Genomic DNA, 14,426 nt, shown 5'->3' on the forward strand with positions numbered 1-14,426 from the left:
TTGTCTCACCCTGCCGTAGCTTGCATTCTCTTTATGCACATGAAAAATAAGGTGCCAAGAATGAAAACAATGCCTGTATAATATAAATATAGAATTTTTCAGAGACTTCCATTCTGCTTATCCTTTCAGTTTGTTATTAATGTCTTGTTCAATGCTTTTCAGAAATTTATTTGTTAAAAGTACTTCCATAAATGATATTTTTCCTCTTCTGTAATTAAAAAAAAAGGGGGGGGGAGGGGAACCCACAGATGTAATTCCAGATTAAAGTGGATCTTTTGTTTCAGACATAGGGCCCCAAACATATCACTCCTATTTTTCTGTTCATATGAGTTTTACAAAATGAAGTAGAACCCCTAAAGGATGGAGCCTGTAGGACAAATAATCTCAAGTGGTTGTTTCTTAGGCTATCTTCAGAAAAAGAATACAATATCATGTGAAAATTGGACACTAAATGAAATGAGAGCTGTATGACAATAATGCCTGATGATGTTTCAGTTTGGGAGTTGTTGTAGTAGTAGTAGTAGTACTCTGGCTAAAACCCATTTTTGGTACTTTCTAATTCAGACATAAATATTTTTTCTAGGCTGAAATTTCAGGTGAAATACTGACCTCATTGAAGTTGGTGGAATGTTAGCCATTTACTTAAATGAGGCCAGGATTTCACTGTTGGTCCAAATATGTCTTTAATCTCAATCTTTCTTTCTGCCTCTGTCACCCAAACCAGTTCTCTTTAATTCTCACTTATACCAAATCCTATTTCTGACATCCTGGTTGTTTAGAGGCACCTTACCTTAACTGAGAAATTGGGCCATAGCATGTAAATAATAAATCACACAGTAGTATAACATATAAGTTTGCATTCACAATTGCAGTTGCTGTATTGTAACACAAATAATTATGGATGATAGTGATAGCATTTATGTGCTTCTGATCTGCAGTTGTAGACTTCATTTCCCACTAATATATTTTAAATGCCTTTTGGCATTTGGAAGGACATATAAAAATGGCCTGAAAGTGACTCTGGGGCATGCAGTGTATTAACTAGTGTGCACAGACAGTAAAGGATGTGGGTTTTTTTTGCAAAATTATGCATGATCTACATATGCATGCAAAGTCCATTTTCTGTGCATTTTTAAGAAATTGCCGTAAATGTATTACTTAAATGTGTATGTAAGGATGTATTATAATGTCTTGTAAATTCTTACACAGAATAAGTGTATCTATATTGCATATATTCCCAGTTTTATCTCCCATGTGTCATTGGATATGAAATCTAGGAGCTTCAGCTGAAAGGTTACAAGTTTCTACCACTTGAAACAAGTAGTGTTTAGGGTTGTGAACTAAACACTAGAAGGCAAAACTTCACAAATAAATACTTGCATAAACATAACATTTTGTCTAAAAAGGCAATGACACACCTAGAGAACATCTGGTACATTTTGTCAGCTCTAACAACCTACTGAGATCTTAGTATAGTCCAGAGTCAAACGAAAAATGTTTAACATGATCCAAAAACTTTCCTAAATATGGATTTACATGTTATCTTTCTTTGCTGTCTTGACTTGCATTAAAAATGTGTTTTTCTTCTAAACACTTTTTAAAGCTCTTAAGTTACCACTGAGTTCAAACATCATTGTCTGTGGTTGAGATTTTCAGGTGGATACAAGGTGGTAGATGCCAACACTCTGGTGAACTTCAGTGGCACTTGGACATATCTAACCTACCTAACTAGGTAGGTTCCTTTTGAAAACTCCCATGTAAGTATTCAGAAAATTGTTAAGCACAAATCAGTGGGAATGTGTCTTTGAAACCAATAGGTACTGTGTGATAGATATTTACCACCACCCCTCATCCCCCTTTTTTAAATATTTATTCAAACGTTTAATGTAAATCAGAACTAGTCTGAAATTTACAGTTAGGAATGAAGCTCCATTCTTATTCTTTCTTACAGCATTTTTATGCTACTAACCATCATCTGCTTTTTTGTCTTTTTCCTGTGCAGTCATCCTGACCTCTACTAATCTGTCTTTGGCTTGGATTTAGTACAGAGTCAGGATCTTAGGGCTGGTACACAATCAGTCTGCCCTAAATAAACTTAATGTGGTAATAGGTGGATGAATTAGTTTCCACAACTGTGCCTGGGGAACCCCAAAATAAGCTACTGGGAACTGCGCCTTGGTATCTCAGGTTTCACTTGGCGGTAGGATTCAAGCTTAGGAATATGAAGTCCCTCTTACTTCTGATACTTGGCTATTCTTTCAGTTCTCACCTTTAGAGTGCCTATGTCTCAGTCTGCTATAAGTGGCTGCAGATTTGACTTGTCTTTTTGTCCCATGATTTGACCCTTGCCAGCAGACTGGACTGCCCATGATCTAGCCATCAAATCCTGCCAATCTTAAGGCTAAATGACTGCAGTACCCCCTAAATACATTACTGAGAAAATTCTCAAATATTTAAAAGCATTAAGTTAAAAAAACAATTTCACCCTTCACTTTGACCCCCAAAAGATCCATGCCCAATTGTGGTTGTTTCTACAGGAGATGAATGTAGGAGGTTTTCAGTGAGCTAGGAGTAGGGTATCAAAGTTATATGCTACTTTTAACTGCATCTCTGGCTTTTCTGGATGCTCCTTTGTATGGTCCAAAAAAAGAATCAGGCAGCAATTAATTTATTTGAATACTTAAATATGTCAGCTTCTTTATCCTTTTGCCTTGGTTTAGTTTTAGAACCTTTAACAGCGTGTTGGTTTTTTAAACTGTTTTCCTCCCAAGCCACAGTGTTTCAATTTGGGGAAACAAGAGTGTTTTCTTAGTAAAAAGTATAACGAACATGAGAATCAAGGTTTAATTTCATTTGTTTTTAAATGAGCACAAATAATCTCTCTCTCACAAAAGAGGAATTTATTGTCTGACCAAGAGTCTACTGCAGTGGTTTTCAACCTATCTGCAGACTGTCAGGGGGTCTGTGAATGATGACTATGATCAATCAAAATTATAAGTGTGGATATTCACATAATTCAAAGGGGTCTGCACCTCCATTCAAAATTTCCAAGGGGGTCTATAAATGAAAAAAGGTTGAAAACCAGTGGTTTACTGAATTGTTGAAAAATAGCACAACTCGTGTATAAGAAATAATGCTTTGAAAACCTGTAAATATACAATCAAAATGTAACAGATTTCCATACATAATTTACATTGTCAAAAAACTTCTTAGTTTTTTGTACTACAGTTTTGCTTTTTGGGGTTTTTTTTTTTTACACTTTGCCTTTGTGAGGGATACCCTTTTAAGTACAATCCAGTCTGTCAAATTCAGAGTATGCATGGCTTAAAACTGAGGATCAATTTTAGATCCAGACTTTTTCAAGCAAATGAATGAGCTAGCATAAATCAATAATGTATTTGTATGTAAACATAGAACATGCATTGCCTAGGCTTTTAACCCAATAAACAACAGACCAATAAAAGCTCACTTTGGACTAAATGTTTAATTTGTTAACCAAGCACTTATACTCTGTTGATAACACATTTTTTGAATTTTTCCATTTCATATAACTAGAAAGCTAGTAGAAAATTATTTAGGATTACAGCAAAATGAGAGCAATCTCTTCACCTTTCTTCTTGGCTGTTAATCCTATCACAGATATCCTCCTCAAACCCTTCTTATGAGCTTGATCCTTAGACAATGCATGTATTACTAGCATCCTTCCTGAATTATGGTGGTCTAGGTCCAAAGAGAAAATCATGTCTCTGTAACAGGGGAGCCTCTAGCCCATGTTGCTTTGTATAGGAATAAAGTCACCAAAAGGCAAAAACACCAGCAGCAGAACTGATGCCAGCTGAAAGAGATAGGCAGCAGGAGGGAGTTACGAATCATAGCTTTAGGGCACTACCAAGCTGCCAGCCACTCTACCTGGGGCAAGCAGCAATAGCATCAAAATCTGAACCCCAGGCAGGTATTTAAATATATGGGTGTAGACAAAAGTGACAATATTCACCCAATCTAGCCGCAGAAAACAGTTTATGGCTGTGACCAAACATAAGTGCATGGCCTCAGACTGCTTGAAAAATGGCCGACTGAGTGAAAATCTGAACCCTTGTTACATAAGGGGTCAGATGAGGACATTTCAAAGCAGAGCATTTTCTGTATGCCGTGCCTGCCAGCCTTGAGCTGTTTTCAGAATGGGTGGGGGGAAAGGGACTGGGGGGAGTTTGGTTCAAGGAGTTTTCAGTCCTTGTTGGAGGGTGAATGGGTGAATTGGAACTCCTCTTCCCCCACAATGTTGCGGAGTTCAGATTCACCCATCCCACCCTCTAGCACCATCTGGGAGCTGCATCTCCTCTGTTTATCCCCCTGCCATTCTGAAACTTTGTAGCCTTGCAGGGAAGAGGGGCTGTTGCTGGGACAAACTGTCTGGCAACCAGCAGCTAGATTCCCCTCCCCACAGAACCAACAGTGAACTTCTGTTTGTGTTCCAGGGGAACATTGCAACTCAGAACAATTCCTGGAAAGTGTTCTCGGTTACAGTGGGAAGCTGACCTTCTGTCTGTGCCCACGGTGATTGCAACAATGCATCTGGGATAATGCAAAACTCTTGGACCCAGTTGGGAGACCTGAAGTTATGACTGGACTTGGGTGGAACCCTGGGCTCTTTATCAGCCTGGTGCCTGAAATGTTCAGGCTCAGGACACAGATGGAGAAGAGGTCCCTGAAGCTTGCTATAGCAGCTTTGGAGAAGCAGTCCTGTTGGGTGAGGGAAGATTCTGCATGTGTACTCAGAAGGGTCTGAAACGTCAGGGTCGGTGCTAGCTAACAGACAAGAAACTATACCCTGGAGAAGCACTGCAGAAGGACCATCACTCTCCAAATTTATTGTGCTTGGGTGAACAGCTCAGAGGACTGTGTTTAGGCACACACTTTGAACTGGGCTGAGGGAGAAGGCATGCCCCAAATAACTGTGTGAGGTTGAATAGGGAAAGTATGTCCCAGAGAAAACTGTGCTGGGGATGGAGGGAGAAGAGAAGCCCTGATGAAATTTCGAAAGGCAGCCTCCCAATTTCATCATAACATTTGACAATGAAGATGTGGCATGTAGGACAACAGGGCTAGGGACCAAAGTTACATCCAGAACTGCCCCTGCTGCCGGAGTGGCAAGGGGGCAGCAGCCCCTGTCATGGTGTCCCAGAGTGTGAGCCTCATCCGGGGGTGGGGGTGGGGCAAGGGCTGCATTGTGGGTGAGGGCAGGAGTGGGGGGCAGGGAAAGCTTCTGCAGACCGCACCAAGCAAGTAGTGGTGGCACTGGAGAGGGTTTGGGGGGCTATGGCCACCATTCCAAGCCCTGGTGCCACCACTCACCCTGCACAGTCTGCAGAATCTTTCCCTGCCTCCCCCTACCCACCATATGGCCCACTGTCAGGAAGAGGCTCACACTCCCTGAACACCATGATGGGGTAATGCCCCTATCAAGGGCACTGCTCCCTTGCTGCTCCTTAAGTGAGGGGGCAGGGAGGGGGGTTATTCCCCCTCCCTCCAGTGTCTGGAAATATAAAAATAATAGAAAAAGGACAGGAGAATCTTAGGCCCTGGGCAGATATTACACTGAAGGCATGATTAATGGTCAATCATGTCATAAGTAGTAACCTGGCTACGTGTTTATGGAATTTGTAGCACAGTAAAATGGGCAATAAGCAATGAAATAATTACACAAAATATATTTACACAAAATATTATTGCATTAAATTATATAAAGAACATGTAATAATTTTGTGGTTGGTTCCCATCATGCTATAAATTGAAACTGTGGCTGGCGCCTGGTCAGCTGATGGGTACTAGCTCCAGGTGTGCATGGGAGACCTTCAAGACTCCAGTGTACTCCCAGGATCATAATCCCAGGCTCCCTACACCAACTATTGGGCATGATTGGAATCTGATTCTCACTCCCATAAACATGCCTTCTGCCATGTGGCATGGCAGGAGGCAAAAATTATTGGGATCAGCAATCAGATCCCATTGTGCCTTTAATGAAAGTCTGTCAATGGCCATAGAGAAACAAGGCTGGAAGAGATCTCAAGAGGTTATGTAGTGCAACTGTTTAAAACAGCAGGATCTTCCCTATCTAAAGCATCCCAGATGAATGTTTGTCTTCCCTTCACGTAAGAACTTCCAGTGATGATGTTTCCACAGCCTCTGTAGGTAATCTGTCCTAGTGCTCAACCACCCCATAGTAGAAAGATCTTCCTAGTATTCATCCATTGTTTCGATTCATAACCATTACTTCTGTCTTAATACGGAAAACATTTGATTGTTGTTGTCTTTGTACTATCCCTTTCTGTATTTGAAAACTGTTATGTATCCCCCCTACCTCCCTCTCTCTGCCTTTAGCTAATTTTCTTTTCTCTAAATAATCCAGTTCTACCAACCTTTCCTTATATGCCCTGAGGAATAAAAACAGAAAATTCAATTCAACATTATTTGCATCTTCCTCTTTGTTTCTATTTAGAGAAAATCTTTCCAATGATGTTTTATTAATTCAGCCATTTGAGAAAAGCTCATTTTTACCTGGATATGTTTGTGCACATGTACATATATATATATGCTCACTAATGGATATTTATGTTGATATGAGAACACTTAAATATCACAGAAGCCCAATTGCATGGTGGCATTAGCACACTTCGATTTTGGTGACCAAGGCAATTCAGATAATGTACAGTGATTACAGAGGAAAAGGGACTGGCTGAGCTCTGACTTAAGTTATGGTGTTTAGAGCACTAATCTAGGAAGTCAGAGATGAAGATTCAACCCTCTCATCTTCTAGACAAGGAGATAAAGGAACTTGTCTTATACTGATTCTACAGGTCTCTCAGACTTTTGAAAGAAAAAATAAAACAGTGGTGGTGTGTGCATTGTGTGTTTTCTCTTGCAGGTGCCCAACAATCAGAGTATGTGCTTTCATCATATTATGAGACAAGTCCAAGCCTGTCAAGCTTAGTTATGTTGTGGAGTAAGGAGATATTTTCAAACTGTTGATGTGAAATGACTCCTGGAATTTTGATGTCTTGCATAAGCTTAGCTAATAGGCAGTAGAAATGGTAACAATGTTTCTGCTCTTGAACAAATTCACAGATCATTGCTTAAATTCAGAAGAATGTTATGCTTTTCTCAGTAGGCAAAGATCAAGAAACTACAGTAACCAATATTGATACAGATCTACTCCTGAGTTGTAGGTGATACTGTCTCTGCCTCCACAGCCCAGCAGTGTGACCCAGTGCTGCAGAGAACAGTGGGGCCATGCAGGGAAGCTGCTTGCTGCTGCAAGCTTTGCACTGCCCTGGCAACACATCCCCTGTGTGCACAGCAGCAATGGGGGTGGCAGCGCAGGTTGTGCCCCTCACTGCTGCCGCACGCACAGGAGACATGTTACCAGGGCAGTGCAGATCTCACAGCCACTACAAGATCCCCGCATGGTCCTGCTCTGTCCTGCAGTGTTGGGTTGCACTTGCTGGGCTGCAGAGGCCCTGGGGGAGGGCAGCAGGGCAGAGGCCCAAACCCACAGTGGGTAGCTTGTGCCTGCCCTAGCCCCACACACATCTGGGGAGCATGGGTTCCCCCTGCTCCTGGGAGTGCGTGCAGGATTGGGGAGCTGCCACCAACCCCCACACCTGAGGCTACAGCAGGCAGGCAGCAGGATGGGGAGCCAAGCTGCACTCCACTGCACTAGTCACTGCCTCCTGCCAGGGGCAGGAGGCTGTGGACCCAGGTCTCTGGCCCCATAGCCCTGGCAGTTGGGGGCCCTCTCTGGCAGGGCTGGGGGTGGGGGTGGGAATAAGGGCAAGGGGGGATTGTGTGGGGCCTTTCATTTTAATCATGGATTTTGGGGGTTTTATCAGAGAATTTGAGGTTTTTTGTTTTTTTTTTAAATCATTGTGATCCCTGACAATGAATCAAAAATACTACTAACTTTAAAAAAAAAAAAAAAGCAAACCCACCCAACAAAACCCAAAAGAATGCTGTGCTGCAAATTAATATAGTCAATTCAAATAAATATAACTGATATAATGAACTCAAGCTAACATATATATGCTTACTAACCATTTAAAGGCAATTAACCATAGATTCTTGGCAACTTTCACTCAAAATTAGTCAATATTAGAAACAAGTAGAAGAATGAATAAGGTAGCTAACTGTATTACAACATTTTAGCTGGGTTTTTAAAATATAATTAATTTAATTTAAAAAAAGTCATAACTCCAGTAGAACACATCCTGAGTTCTGATTGGTAGGAAATCAATTTTTAACCACAAGGGAATAACTCTCTTGCAACTCAGTTACATAGATAAGTACAAAAGGAAAAAGAGCACAAAAGAAAAGGAAGGATAATTGTTACCTCATGTGAGCTAGGTTAACTGATCATGATCAGTTTTGAGATGTTTATTGCTTAAATGAATGCTATTTGGGGTGGCTTCATTATCTGACCTTGCCCATTGGAATACTGCAAAAGGTTACATTTGAATTCATTGCTAAGGTCAGGTAGATGCATACATGAAGCTCAAAATGTTAAGGAACGGATATAGTTTCTGAACATATAGACAAAGACAGGAGATACTACAAAGGTAGTAATTGCAGGGCTATAGACATATGTCAAGGTAACTTCAAGAATGAAGCTTGAGTGCTGTGTGGCATCATCAGTATCTTATGGATGCATGCATGCAATCTTAATTACTCTTCTCAGAGGTGTCAAGATATTTTAAACAACCTTTCATGGGAATTTAGTGCTCTTCAAAAGTCCTGTATTGAGAAATGATTGCCGTTAGAGAACAGGAAAATTTTGCTCTCTACATTTGCTAAACCATTGGCCTTTCTACTGAAAGGGGTGAAAAAAGGGTGCTAGGACACAGAGTATGGTGATGGTTTTGATGTGAACACTTGATGATTATGAGCTGGACTTGGACTACGAGACTAATTTCATACAAGCCACTAAATATCCATCAGACTGAAACAACTTTACTTGATCCCAATAAACCACCTTCCTCCTCAAATGCCTGAGAAAATAGACAGGCCTCACAGCCTGGTTTGGCAGTCAATAAGCATGGGATAGCAAGAAAGGAGCAAGAATCTTTTGCTGAGAATGGGTCCTTAGATTAACATTTTTAAGTCATGGTGTCTAATGTCAGATATCTAAATCTATATTATGTAGGCATCTATATGGGCATGGCCCTCTCTTTCACAGTACTAAAGTTTCTATTTCTGTCATGAGTGCTGCTAATGCTCAATCCTTCCAAAGACGAGAGCATGTCTATTTAGGTGCATTGGTGGTGATCTAGGAATCTAAGAAGTTCCCCTATCAAGCCCTGTTCTGTCCCTGCATTGAGTAGGACCTTGCTGCTGGAGCAGTTGTGTTGACTTGAATGGGTCTACCAGCACAGTTTGATCAGGCCTAATGCTGCACACATTGGATCAATAGAGTCATGCACATCCTTTGGCCAGTTGTTTGCACAGTGGCCTACAGTTCATGATTCAGTAGTGGCCTGCATTTATATTTTGGTGCATGTATTTAAATAGCATAGAACATGAAGCTTGAGAGAATGGAATGGGGGTTTGTTCATCCAGAAATGTCAGTCCCCTTCCTTTTACCCTGTTAGCAATGACAGCTCTCCACAGGCAGTGATAGCACCCCTGCCCCCCAAAACACTGATACTGTCCGCTCTTCCCATTGCCTAGTGCTGGTATGATCTCCCCACAGAGAGACGTTGAACCCTTTCTTCTGTCTTGTGATATGTTCCTCTCCCCACTTAGTGAGGGTAGGTTCCCCCTTCCCAGAGTGATTATGAGCTCCCCAACAGATAAACAGACCCCCCCCCACCTTGCAGGGAGTGATGGAGGGCTCCCAGAGAGAGCTGCCTGCCTCCTTGGCCCCCTAGTTAGTGATGGTGCATAACCCTCCCAGACAGTCAGAACCCAGTTCCTGCCTTGCCCTTCAGAGAGATGGTATGATCTGTCCTCCCCTGCTCCCCTCAGACAATGGTATGGTTTCCTTGCTCCCAAGACAGTGATCATGCCCTCCCTGCCCCCGCCCTCCAATGATATGCCCACAGTTGCAGACTGCATTCCCCTTCACCCTCTTAATGCTATGCCTATGACCTTTAGGCAAGAAATCTTCCCCTAAACAGTAATGGTATGCTATGCTCCAGACACTGATGACATCTATTCCATGCCACACCCCAACTAATGATATTCCCCCCTCCAGTTACTGGTGACATGTCCCTATTGCACCCCCCCACACACAATAGGGACCCTTTTACCAATCCATTAACAGTGGAGCACAAACATGGCACCATTGCTGGGGTGCACATTAAAAAGTGTTATTCACTTTGGAGTTTTTGTCTAATGGCTCTAAGCTGAAAGAAAATGTTTTCCTATTACTTAATTCAATCATAGTGAAGAGGCTTGGTAAAAAGCCTGTGGATTATGCCCAAAGTGTGACAGAGTTCTCTTTGTGTTTGTTTATCCTCTGCTGTCGCACACTTTAATTCGCCATCTAGCCACCCCTTTTCATTTAGTCAGCTGATATCAACCGCCAGGACATCATATGAGAGAGAACTCAGATGTTGAATTATGAATCTCAGTTCTGTAATAGATTATTTTGAAACTAGTCATAAGTCAGTGTAGACAATGGAATATAGCTTTAATGTGTTTCTTTCTTGAAGTATTGCTATATAGTCTGTCAGCCACATAGTCTAACACCCCAATTGAGGGAAACTTAATATTTGCCTAGGTGCATCCCTGGATAGGGATAGATATTTATTTGGGGCTTTCCTGAACTGGAGCCTAATTTTAGAGTGTTTCTTAGCTGTTACCCTAAAAAGAACACGTGCCAATAGCAGTGACAAAGACATGAGTCACTGTGTCAAAGTCTATATCCAAAGGAAACATCTAGGGAAGTGCAGATGGAAAAATACACTTTTAACCACTGTTGTTGGCCAAGCATCCAGAAGAAAGCAGCTGCTGACCCAGCAGGATCCCTGAATTATGAATCTGAGTGAATAAACCTGATCAGTTTTGGGAGTTACACTGTTTCCTCTAGTTGTTTCTCTCAATCTAGCAACCTAAATTTTCCTAATGAAGATGGAATTGAAGACCTTGGTTGAAGCTGATGTTCTAGATCAGGGGCCTGTGCTTGAGGTACTAGTGCAAGGACCCCATCATGCTGTTCTCCTCCTGGTAGTTTAGCTATCAGAGACTAGCACCATGGTAAACCAAACCAGAGGTCTGGCATCCCATCCTCTTGGGAGAAAGGTTACAAATGGCACTAAGCATTAAATAGCAGCAAGTAGCTTGCTTTGCAGTGGAAAGGCTTTGGAGACAAGCCCTTGGTCTTTGCACTACATCCAAAGGAGTCCACAGTTTGTCATGTTAATAATCTACATATTGGAAGGTCATTTACGGGATAAAATTTCAAAGTGTTTTGTGAGCTTTCTCCAGTGTTACCCATTACAATGCATGGGAGTTGTGTAAGTAGAACGCCAAGCAGTATGCTGAATATTTACTTCTAAACAAGCATTGACACAGTAGGTAATTAGGGCCAAATTTTCAAAGTAACTTCATTCAAGCCTTTGTTTGCACATGGCTAAGCAGTTTAGCATGCAAATCATTTTTTTACCTGTGAATGTGATTTTTGTGTACTATCCCTTTCTTAGACAAAAGATACAATTTGCATTTCCAAAGCCCATTCACACTTCATTTGTGCTCAGTTTCCATGGACAAATGAGTTTTGTTTATGTAAATTCTATCATTTGTGCATATTAGTTATGGTTTGCAAAAACTGCATGTTTAAGTGAATGTGTGCATACAAAGAGGTCATATTTTGCCCCTTGAGGTCTACAGTGCCAAAGATCTGTACACTAAAAAATGCTGTCATTATATTATTATATTAACAATGTTCATTAACAGGTCATCAAAGACATCTAATACATGGGATTTCACTAGTATAAATGGGAACAGAATGTGGCCTACTGATTATCTTAATCAATTTAGTTAGCTCATGCCAGATGTTCTTTCCTAAGGAGAAAAAGAAAAAGGATAAATCCAGTCCTGGATTTATTAATATATGGAATCTATGTGTATGCATGAAGTTTGCTATTAAAATTTTTACCGTATTGCCTTTGTAAATACATACCTTTCGCTGCAAATACATACATACATTTTCTGTATATGTCTGATATCCTTGGGCTATACTGATACTCTGGGCCAGGATACCTGGTACATTAACACTGATTGTATTTACAGAATAGCAAAATGATCCATTATCCCACCACAGGTGTTATAGTAGGTGCTGTTAAAGTCCCTTGCCAGTGCATTGTGAGGGAACTAGTAAAAGCCTGTTTGCACTAAGTAAACAGCTACCCTGGGGTAAGAGTCGTGTCTGACCAGCCTGATTGCCTTCTGTGATGTGATGAATGGCTGTATGGATATGGGGAGGGCAGTGTACATGATTTACCTTGACTTTAGCAAGGCTTTTGACATGGTCTCTCACAACATTCCTGCAAGCAACCAAAAGAAGTACAGGTTGGATGAATGGACTGTAAGGTGGATAGAAAACTGGCGGGATTGTCAGGCTTAAAGTGTAGTAATCAACGGCTCGATGTTTAGTTGGCAGCTGGTCTCAAGTGGAGTGCTCCAGGGGTTGGCTCTGGGGCCTTTTTGTTTAATATCTTCATCAACAACCTAGAAGAGGAGATGGAGTGCATTCTCAACACATTTGCAGATGACACCAGGATGGGAAGAATAGAAGATACACTGGAGGGTAGGGCTAGGATTCAGAGTGACCTAGATAAATTGGAGGGTTGGACCAAAACAATCTCATGAGGTTCAACATGGAAAAGTGCAAAGTCCTGCCTTTGGGATGGAACAATCCTTGCATGGACACAAGCTGGGGACTGACTGGTTAATTAGCTGCTCTGCAGAAAAGGACCTGGGGGTTACAGTGGACAATAAGCTGAATATGAGCCAACAGTGTGCCCTTGTTCCCAAGAAGACTAATGGCACACTGGGTTCAATTAGTAGAAGCATCGCCAGCGGATCAAGGGAAATGATTATTGCCCTCTGTTCGGCACTGGTGAGGCGACATCAGTGTTCAGTTTTGGGCCCCCCACTACAGAACGAATGTGGACATATTGGAGAGAGTCCAGTGGAGGGCAATGCAAATGGTTAAGGGGCTAGAGCACATGAAACATGAGGAGAAGCTGAGGGAACTGAGCCTGTTTAGTCTGGAGAAGAGAAGACTGAGGGGGGATTGGATAGCAGCCTTCAGTTACCTGATGGGTGGCTCCACAGAGGATGGAGCTAGACTGTTCTCAGTGGTGGCAGATGACAGACCAAGGAACAGTAGTAAGTGGCACCAATGGGAAGTTTAGATATGAGGAAAAACTTTCTCATGAGGAGAGCACTGGATACCCAATCTCCATCCTTGGAGGTTTTTAAGACCTGGGTAGACAAAGCCTTGGCTGGGATTATATAGGTGGGGATGGTTCTGCTTTTAGCAGGGGGTTGGACAAAATGACCTCTTGCAGTCCCTTCTACCCCTAATTTTCTATGATCTATGACTGGAAGAGTGCGTATATGATGTATTTGTATTGCTTTTTCTCCTTGGGAAATGAATACAATGAATACAAGGCAGTTACTCCAGCTTAAGGATTTGCCTTGGGTGAGTACGTATTTTTTTTAAGTGGTATGAATATGTCAGCTGTTCAGGCCCTATGTTAAATCATTGTAAAGGTATCAGAAAATATTTCAATGATAGTGATTGTACATGTATATATGTACAGGGGATGGAGGACTACGCTTTTCTTAATTCAGAGTGAACTAAAGTTGTACCTAGCTCTTGGGTAAAAGTCCAGCTTCCAAGATCTACCTAATTTTAACTTTCAAATTTCAGTTTCTAATTTCTTATGTAGCTGTTTTTTAAAATGCCAAATATTAGAAAGTTCAAGTGTTTTTTAATACATTTGTTCATTTTTTTTGCCCTTGAATCTCTCTCCTGTTGGAATAAGTTGATTTGATGCACTTGAAGCATTCCACAGAAATATGTGGATTTTGTTGCAACTTTAAGTAGGAACTAGGTAGACTAGCTGCTACCTTGCTAGTCTACTCAGATCCCTGGGATTCATGGCTCCTCCATAGTTTGCCTGGCATCTGGGATGAGTGAGTAGGCTAGTGAGATCCCTGAGCTGTCTGCCTAGTGTCTGTGTGTGGGGCTTTTGGCTCCCAGGATGGATTATTCCCTTGATGATCAGGCAACTTCTTTTGCTCCTTGCTGGGTGGTCTCGGTAAGTTCCTGTGGTCATTGCCTGGGGCTGTCTGCCCAGCACAAGGCAGACATGGCTCTCCTGGTACTTGACTCTTCAGTTGGAGCCAGTGGGCTAGGTAGAAAT

At 41.7% G+C, this 14,426-nt stretch overlaps 2 long non-coding RNA genes across 2 annotated transcripts in view; both read left to right on the forward strand.

Moving 5' to 3' along the window:
• The window catches only part of LOC149873709 (uncharacterized), a 38,466-nt gene extending 33,346 nt beyond the window's left edge, over nucleotides 1-5,120 (forward strand). Inside the window, exons 2-3 of the long non-coding RNA XR_016442738.1 lie at nucleotides 1,657-1,732; nucleotides 4,476-5,120. This is a non-coding gene — a long non-coding RNA (uncharacterized LOC149873709). The remainder of the gene's footprint in view (nucleotides 1-1,656; nucleotides 1,733-4,475) is intronic.
• LOC149873708 (uncharacterized) overlaps nucleotides 1-14,426 on the forward strand; it is a 725,387-nt gene that overhangs the window by 34,599 nt on the left and 676,362 nt on the right. The gene's annotated exons all lie outside the window — the stretch shown is intronic.

The sequence above is a fragment of the Crocodylus siamensis genome, chromosome 1, assembly GCF_052110815.1.
Source record: "Crocodylus siamensis isolate JL-2025a chromosome 1, ASM5211081v1, whole genome shotgun sequence".
In the NCBI taxonomy this organism is placed as follows: domain Eukaryota; kingdom Metazoa; phylum Chordata; order Crocodylia; family Crocodylidae; genus Crocodylus; species Crocodylus siamensis.